This window comes from Cyanistes caeruleus, chromosome 1 (genome assembly GCF_971803275.1).
Source record: "Cyanistes caeruleus chromosome 1, bCyaCae1.hap1.1, whole genome shotgun sequence".
Lineage (NCBI taxonomy): Eukaryota > Metazoa > Chordata > Aves > Passeriformes > Paridae > Cyanistes > Cyanistes caeruleus.
Genome location: NC_141701.1, coordinates 47,471,466 through 47,481,520, shown reverse-complemented (window position 1 = coordinate 47,481,520; position 10,055 = coordinate 47,471,466).

Sequence of the window (10,055 nt, the reverse complement as noted above, 5' to 3'; positions counted from 1 at the left end):
ACTTTCATGCTTTGAAAAATCCTGCTGCCGTTTCTATTGTCTGGTTTGTGTTCTGAAGGCTGCGCTCCATCACAGGGATTTTTTGTTTTCTCTTCCATAATGAATGCTTGCTCTTTTTACCTTTGTCTTACTTTCTGATGGAGGTAAAGTCACACAGATTCCCTGCATGTTTTGCCTCTTAGACCCATACCAAATGTGCCTCACATTGTACCACTTTACCAGGAAGTGCCTAGAAGATGCAGACAAAAATTCTCCAGGCACAGACAAAACTCTTCTGGGCAGTGAGGCACCAAGCCAGGGCTGGTGACCTTATATTCCTCACTGGAGCACTCTCTCAAGAACATGTCAATGTCTGGGCTGGGACACTTGATCCTCCAGCCAAGGCTAGTGCTCTTGTCTAGCAGCTGAAGTAATCTGCATCTCAAGGATCTACTCCCCCATCTTTCCATCTTCAGCTTGATTGCACATAAACTTTATACAGTTTATACAGAGTTACTTCCCATGTGTATCTCTTAAGAGCAGCTGTATTAAGGTTAACTAGCTAAGGAGTCATAAATAGGAATGGCTAATGTGATTGTACAAGCTTCCTCCCAGATCCTGGTCAATATTGTAACTCCGACCTGTAATGCACTCTCCTGCAATTCCAGTACTGGGCGTCTCTTAAGCAAATACTGCTAATCACTTCAACAGGTTGCTGACTTTTATGAATTGAATTGCATAGCAAATAGCTGTGACAGTGTGTACAACATTGCCAGACAAGAAAACAACATCATTATGTAGGGAAGAATGTTCCCCAACTCAAGAGAAGAGAGAGAAAATGTTTTATGCTACTTCTTCTAAAAGAAGGGTGTTACTTGGGGTTGCTGCCTGGGGGAGAGGGTGTGGGAGGGAGGTTTTTGTTGAGGTTTTTTGGCTGGGAAGCTGGCACTGAAATGGTGGGTCAGAGACATAGAGTGTACATACATAGATTCTGTCTTTCCATTTTCCAAGATGGGCACTTGATGCTGAATAATGTGTGATGGTGCAATTAAGCAAAGACAGAAAAGAAGGGAATCATGCAAGATACTCAGCCACATCTACAGGGACAGAGATGAGAACAAACCAAATGCATGCTAAAACACTGACTTTCTCCCAGGACCCACATGGGTTTCAGCTGCCTCCCCCTCAAGTTAGCTTCCTCCACTTCTGCCTGAGCCTTGCAGCCTCAGGGTGCCTCTGGCCCTGCTACCCCAGAGAGGCTTTAAAAGCCAAATTAATTACCCAGAAAATGAAACATCTTATTTCATCAATTCTACCTTTGGTAATCTTCTCCCACTTCCACTTTCTACCTCTTGCCCCAATTAATTTCAATGACTTCAATTTTGTCACACCTGAAATACACTTGGCTGCATCTTTCTTGTAAGGTGTGGACTGAATTTACATTATAGTAATTTAATTTTCTAACAACTTTAATATAATTAGCCAGCCAAGCTGTAGATTTCTTTGTGCTGTACATTCAAAGAGCATTCAGAGCAGTTGGAATACTCTGGAAATAATTTCCCTGCAATTTTCAGCAATCTAATACAAATTCTTGGTGAGATGGTACATTAGTCACATATTACACAACAGGTCTTTCTCTAATAACTTATAGCAAATTTTAGTTGCACTAAAAATAGTACTTACAGCCCTCAGTAGTTATAAGGATGTTGGATAGTAAATTTCTACAAAAAGCTTTCATGCCAGGAACTGCAGCTCCCATGTTTGTATTTGATGTCTGTATTATGAGACAAATAATGTTTCCTCTTCCAAAACCACAGACCCTGGCCAGAATATCTGGCAAATCTCTCCTGAAAGAAATAGGAGGCAGACCTTGGGGACACAAAGCTCCAGGGCTTGCCCCTGGTTTTGTGTCATGAGCTTTAGCAAGCTCATGTGTGGGGTTGCTAGTGGCCTTTGCAAGAAAGATCCTGATAATGCTGTCAAGAGCATGACTTTGCAGGGAATCCGTTGCTTTCAAGAGGTTATTTTCAGCATGTGGGACAAAGGTTATTATAATTGGCAGCACTGCAGTGAGGTTAAACCAGCAATCTTCAGGAGAATTTTGTTTGGAAATCTGTTTGCATCCAGTGGGAACATAGACAAGTGTTGAGAGAAATGATATTAGTTTACAGGAAAGTGACTGGTGTGAAAAAAGTGAAATGGGAACAAATCACATTCCTAGAATTAAAGTTACACATCCAGAGCAGCCTAAACTGACCCAAGACAGACCTTGGCCACCTTCTCTTCTCATAGTTTGGAAAACAAATCAAGTCAATAGTATTGGGTTGGTCTAGCTCCATGGAGCAGCTTGGCAGAGAGCTGGATGAGCACCTCCCCTGGGCTTGTGTGATGCCAAGATTAGGAAGCAGTGTAAATACTGGTGACAGAAAGGAGCATATCACAGTCCTGGTGTCTTCCCTGAAGCTGGTGAGGCCTTCCCACCCTTCCACAGCAGTGAAACCTCCCAGGCAGATGGCAGCACAAACCCCTCATCAAATACACCCAGGGTAAAGTCCACACAAACAGAAGGGGATCCTTTTTGTCCTGTAGAAACTCAGAATGAAATGTGGTACTTGTTTTGCCCAGGGTGAAATGAAGGGATGAACTCTACAGGTCTGGGGAGGGGTTAGAGAAATTCTATGCTGTTCCCTGTGCACCAGCCCTTTTGGTGACAGGCCAGGGTATTTCTGGTGGAACAGCTCAGACACTGCCCTGCTCATTGACACCCCTTTATTCATTCTGATGCCTCAGTCAAGTAAACTGCACAGAAAAATTCTGTGGCCCCTTTTTGTGCTTAATTCTGTCTCTTTCTATGTCATGACATAGGGGTCTTTGGGGATGAGTAGGGTTCCCCTGCAGCAGTAATATAAAGAAAACCCAAACCCTAACCTAATATCACTACATACAATTTCCTTGCTAATATACTATAGTATAAGCTGCTATAATAAGGCACCCCACACTTAATAAAGTGTGATTGAGGGCCAGATCCCCAGAACTCTCTTGCTGTATTCTTCTTTGTCTCAGATTTGATGGATTTTTCTCAATGTACTGGGGATTTTGTTTTTGTTTGGTTTTGTCACCTAAGTATAGTAGTTACCAGAATTTATTTCCATTATTTCCTTTCCTTTCTTTTTTTTATTACCTTTGCAAAGGCAAGTGAAATTAAAATTCTTCCCAGGAAACCTATCTTTTTGTCTTCAAAACCCAGAGGTCTCCTATATAAAAACAGTCTATGCAAACAGACCTCAAACATTTTCTTCATTGAAAGTAGTCAGAAAGCACAGCTCTGTCTTAAGATATGGTGCAGAAAACACTAACACTCCAAAGCCCACATCACATAAACCTCTCAGTTAATTGCCAATATCTGCTGGGACATTAGAGCAACAGGACATTCATGTGACATCCAAAGCTGCCTCATCAGTTTTACACTCTCCCAACCCTCAGCTCTTTTAAATGCCAGGACCAAGCTGAGAGTTGGGCACTGTGAAGTTTTCCAGCAGCAAGTGTGCAGATGAGCTCCTCCTGCTCCTTACCTGGGCGCAGGGAACATTCCCAGACTCACTCCACTGGCGGCGACTGTGAGTAGAGTAGCTTTGAGGAGAATTCCTCAAAAACACTCACTCAAGGACCACTTTGGCTCCTCGGTCTCCTGCTGCTCTCCTGCTGCATCAGTGACTGGGGAGCATTGCAAAAACACTGCTGCATGAAGGCAAAGGCTCTGGGGAAATCTGTCAGATCTGGGCCTTGCAAATAGCCAGCAGCAGGGCTGGGTCCTGTCCTCCTGCAGCATCACACTTCGTTAGGTGGGTGCTACCAGCATTAAGATCAGGGAGTATATGATGGAGGAGCTTCCAGGCTTCTTGAAAAACACTTCCCAGGGGAAACTGAGTACTCCCTGCGGGACAGCAAACAGGTGTTTGCTTTCTTTTTTCTGCAGCCTGGTACCAGGGTCCTGGATAGCACATGGGAAGCTACTTCCCTCATTTGTTCTTCTGAATTGACCAGATTAGTCTCCTCATCCAGTATGCTGAATAAAAGTAATTTGTGCAATAATCCTTGGGGCCAGCATTTATTCATCTCTGAGATGTTAACCCCAACCTTACTGGGTTTGTACCCTGACCTGAGAATCCTGCACAGGGTGGCAACAATTGCAGATCATGTTGTCAGAACTTCTTCACTATTTTCATGCTTTCTGTGCTTTCTGTCACCTACCTGTCACAGTTCTGCCTTGGACACAAGGTGCCTTAAATTTTTAAATATAGGAATCAAATAAGCTGTAATCTGGAAAAGGAGTATAATATATATTATATATATTATATATATATTAATATATATATTCCCCCTTTCACCAAGGGAAGACAGCTTAGTGATCCTTGGTGAAAATGTCCCTTCTGACGCAGCCCTACCCATTTTTGTGCAGTAATGAGCCCTTTTTCTCCCTAGATGTGCAGAGCAGGGAGGGTACTAAAGAGGCAAGTCAACAGAAGAATGTAGAGAAGTCCCCAAAGAGCTGTGGCCTGGAAATTAGGCAGAAGATATCTTGTAGCATTGTTTGTGTGGCTGCTGGGTTTCCCTTCGCTGCAGGGCTTGTGGAGCCTTTTCATTTTGCAAAAATCAGCATGGAGCATCTGGGGAAGTAGCCATACCATTTAGTAGTCCCTGAAACAAAAAAGCTCCATAGAACCTATTTATGTTGACTCTTTAGCTAGCAGAAATAATGAACTGAGATTCATTTATACCCTTGTCATAAGATGACTGCTGCCTCTTCCCAGACGGCAAGTTAAAAAAGAGTCATTCAGCAATTTGTTGGCATTTAGCAGAGCAAAGTAAGTCAGTTCCAAATTGATGATGCTAAACTGTCATTGAAACGAGAACAAAATCATTACGGGTGAGACACTGCCAAGTCATGTTTTTATGTTGAAGTGGCATCTCCAAAATAAACAAAGAGATCTCGAGCTTTTAAGCCCGAAATTGTGAGATGGAGAACATGTACTCAGCTGCTAGAGACCCATAGCTGAAGAGCTGCAGGCACCCAGCTGCAACAGGTCCCTGTGGGGGTAGCAGCACCTTATCACTGACCCTAGGACATATATCTAAACTCCCTGGGTGGCAGGGAGGTTGTGGATTAAGTTTTGGATCCACCTTGTGCATGTGCTTTCAGCCCACAGGGCTCTTCCAGCCCAGCACGGAGGGATTTCTGGGCTGCACTTTGAAAGTACATCCCTCATGATATGTTCAGTTTTAACCCCTAATTCTGCTTTCTGGGTTCCATCACTACTACTCCTTACATGTGCTTGTGGGCATCCAGGTCTGGGTGCTCGACAAAATTTCCTAATTGCGTTGATTGAACACCATTCCGTGAATGCATATTTTTAAAGAGCTTCATTTGCTGAGTTTTGTACCTCTACTTTATTGACTTTTTCCTGGCAGGCAAAACAACATTTTGTAAGCCCATATTGCAGTTCATTCACACAACAGTTCACATGCTATCCCAATGAGCCCTTGGAGGGGATGGAAATCCACTGGAGTAGGATGCTGAGAAACTGTCCTTTATTCAGTGCTAACTTCAGGCAGGGCAAGGCAGTTGGAGAGGCTGGAGACAAGTCCTGTGACATGTGCAGAACATTCCCTGCTGCTTGCTGGAAGAAATCTGCACTTACTAGGAGTAAGGGATTCCTGACTGATGGAAGAACATGACTCTGCTCTCTGCTGAACTTTCAGCATTGCAACTGGTCTGCTTTAGAGTCAAAAATAACTGTTTTAGGAGTGCTCTGAGACATACATTTCTTATTATCACCTTATGCTACATCAGGAACTGTGGACTAACTTTCTCCCTTACTTTGTCCTCTCCAATCCTGATTTCCCTGAGAAACAAAGGGACTTATGATGCCTGTTTCCATTTTCCCCATTTATCAGACTTTTATCAGTTAAAACCGTTTAAAGCTATTAACGTTTCTGCTTTTGCCATAACAAACAGCTTACTTCATGAGCTCTTTCATGGAAACTAAATTAATTTTAGCGGCTAATAATGACAGATAGAGTGTTTGTTATTTTTACTGAAGGAAAGATGTCAAATTCTAGGCTTACTGTGGTGCTTACATCTGAGCTGAGCCTGGGCCACAGCCACTGTATGCTGGTGAGGTTCCTCTGATGCCATGCCAGTCTTTCCCCAAGGGAAACTGGTTCCTCTTTTTAGGTAGGAGCATCTTCCTAGTGTGCTATTTATAATATATTCCTTTCACAGAATGTCACTTAGAGCTACAACTGCATTCAGAAATGCAATGAATGAAATCAATATATTTCTGAAAATACTTTAAATACTTTGGAAATGATAAAAATGTAAATAAAAGGATCCTTGAATACATTAATGAGTTTAAATCAGCATAAATAAGACCACATAAAAACTCACTGGTTTCAGTGGCATTCTGGTTTCAGTGGCATTTAGACTCTGATATTGATATTGGTATAAGCAAGAACAGAAAGAGTTTCCCAAAGTTTGTAAGGACACCACGCATAAAACTTAATGCTTTTCAGACATTGTAGTTATGTATAGTCGCCTGAATTCTTCTTTTATAATAGCCAAGCCATTAAAAGGAGACCTTTCCTACCCCTCTAGCATGTAGCAGCATTAATAAATCAAGTGATTTCTTGCTGGCCAAAGTAAGTTGGCCTGAAAAAAATGTGTGCAATATGCAGGTTATATAGCTGTGATCTTCTTTACATTAATAATATGCTTCTTTATACTGCATATGTATTAGTTGTTTAAAGACAACATAAAATTAATATTCTTTTAGAAGACAACTTATGGTTGAAAAAATGTAGCAATAGCCATGCATGTAATATGGTTTAACAATCTTAAATATTCCAGACAGGAAAAGTTTTTTGTCAAAGTCTCTGACAGTTTAAACTTTAAAGCTTCAGCAAAACTTTTAAACTTTTAAACTTTGAACCTGTTTGAACTTCATTTGATTTATGAATTATTAAATGTACCACTGAAATTCACCGTCTTTATTTTCATCTAGTAAAGATTTTTTGTTTAAAAGCTACAGATGAAGAGTGGGAACTAAGGAAATGCAGCCTGAGGAGATTATAGCCCTGTTTTATCAGAACAGCATTCCTCTCAACTGTATAAAACAAAACCCCAGTAAAATATTTAGAAGTGGGAGAGATAAAGGGCTGAAACTGGTATATACAAAAGGGTGGGGAAAATGAATGCTAAACTGGAAAGCCGGATTAGGCAAGATTTGGAAAACGAGATGCCTCTAAATTAATTATTTAACTCTTCCTTCACGTCCTGATCCATTTTTCCACGTCAGGATTAAGAGAAGGGCAGCACCAGGTTAACAGTGTCTTTAACACGAAGTCGAGGGCAGTGGGAAGGAGGAAGGCATTACTTTCGCGAGTTGCTCTGGAGGAAACAAATCTCTGGAAAGGGAAATGCCCTGAATGGCTCCCAGAGTCCCGTGCCAGAGTGCTGGCTGTAATTTATGTCCTGGCTGACAGGGAACCTACCTAAATCACAGTCCTGACACCACATAGGTACAAATGGAGTAGGTAAGCGGTTGGTGCCTCTGCTGCAGCAGCATTCACACGCTGCTAACCACAGCTCTCAGGTCCCAGCATGGTCTGGGCACTGCATGAGGATCTTTTCCAAAAACCTTTTGGAAAGGCTGCCCTGGAAGAGGCACCCAGGGAGCGTGGCGGCAGTCTGTGCACAGGCAGTGGGTATTTATAGCCTGTGTCTGAATGAGCCTGTACAGATGCAGTTTATCTGAGAGTGTTAGATACTGTATGCATGCTGATGATCCCTTTCTAGCAGGATAAAAGCAGAAATAAATAGAAGGCAAACCTGCCCATTTTCAAAAGTCTGTGCTTTTTGGGCTGCTTTGGGGTATCCTGAACAGGCCCATCTTAGACCCCCAAGGAAGACACACATCTCCCTGCAGGAGCAGAGCTGAGCTGGATAACTGTGTGGGAAGGGGGCAGGAGAGCAGCACGGGCTGTCCTGCTCTCTCCTGCTGGGGTACTGTACTGGTGCCTTTGGGAAGGCAGCATTCACTCAGCACCACCAGGAAACACCCTCCTGTACGTCCTCCAGCAAGTGTTGTCACAGGGCAATCACATTAATAGGGCCAAAGATAAAAGGGATAAAGCACACGGGGAAAACTGAATGAAATTGGAGCTGCACGAGTGCTGTAATACCCAAACTTGGCAAACATGTAATGTCAACAACATAAGTTACAACTGAGCTTCTGAACCTGCAGTGAAAGAAATAGAAGACAAAGGTGAAAAGGAGGAAAAACTGGGGAAGAGGAAGGGCAGAAACAAAGTATTCCTCAGCCTTGCATGCAGCCATTACAATAATCCAAGCAGCATCCAGCATCAGGTTATGCGCTGAAAACAAGGTCTTGAATGGGAGAGAAACTTAATACGGATTTTTCTCTAATAAGGAGCTTTTTGTCTGTTTATTTCCTTATACCTCATTCAGGATGATGTCTTCTTACATGAGAAAACGCCAGAGATTTTACCTTTTCAATTGGAGCAGAAAACCAAGGCTACTCACCAGTGAAGTGAACAACACTGGGACACTGCACATGGACAGACACCCTATGATGTGCCTAAGGAAGGCAGAATCAGGAGCCTTGTGATCTGATTTAAATCAAAACACTTCAGTCTATCTAAGTTTGAGTGTGTTTTACTGAGGGGTTGCCTTTAAAATAGGAGTACTTGACATTTTTTTTACTCTGGAGTGTATTTACTTAGAAAATCTGAAAAACTGGAAAGCTTATGGATAAGAAGAACTATAGAGAAATGAAAAGCCCAACTATGGGGCACTAAATCACAGACAGACAACTGGACCAGTAACCACATTATTTCTGTAAGGACATTCATGAGTATAATGTCCAATCACAGAACTGGGCATTTGACACACATTTGCTGACATTTCCTAAGGAGAAAAATAATAGTGCCATTTTTTGCAGTGCCAGATGGGTTTGCTCTTTTGCCCCAAGCTAGAGTCTAGAGGCTTTTCCTTAGCAAATATGTGCAGAGGCAGTGGCTCAGGTAAATCAGAAAGTACTGGACAGCCTACAAAATGTGCTGTGGTTGCATCCCCTACACACTCAGAACTCAGCACCCCGTGACCCTGTGGTGTTTCAGAACTGAGCCATCCTGTGTGGTTACCAGCCTTCAGCAATAGTGCTTTAAAATCATAATGCAGGCTTGAATACTGAGCACAGTTTCTTGACTTCAGAGAAAATAAAACCATATAGCCATATCCTGGCACCCAGGTGAAATGGGCAATACTTTTTTCCCTCAATAGCCATTTTCACAGCCGCCTGCACCTGGCCATGCCAGAGGTGGGTACACTATAGCAAGATCCTCTGTGGCCATTTGTTCCAGCACATTTCTCTTCTCCTGTCTTAAGGGATGCACCAGGACAATAGTAACTTAACAATAGAAAATAGTAAGATAGAGACTGGGTTTAAAATCTGTTTTCTAGAGAAGCTGAGAAAGAGAAAAAAATAAATAATGCCTGGCTCCAAAGCTCAGGAGATTGACAACTTTCTCACCTCTCACTATGGAAAAGCAGCTATCTCACATGCAAAATGCGTTTGCAAAACCACTACAACACTACAATGCATTCTGTGAGCAGGTTCAGATAAGGCTTGGGTATAGACATATCCCCTCTGTTCCCCAGCTGCTCTGGGATCAATGTCTCTACCAGCAGTATCATTCCACAGGTGGGCCTGTGAACCAGCATCAGAGGCTTACAGACTGATCAGTGCTACCTTGGGTGTGAAGGGTTCAGCAGTTCCATTGCTGAGGAGCTACTCCACACAGTTTTACCCATAGTGCTATTTAAAAAATAAATTAATTTCCACCTTGGCTTCCCTGCAGCCTCTCTCCGTTTTGTGCACAGTCTGAAATTTTCACTGGTGCCCTGACCCAGCCAGGGGCTTAGAGTTGTCTCTGAGGGAAATAGGTCAGTCCAGAGCAACCTGGTCTGTTGCTAAAAGCAAGGCTGTACTTCAGGA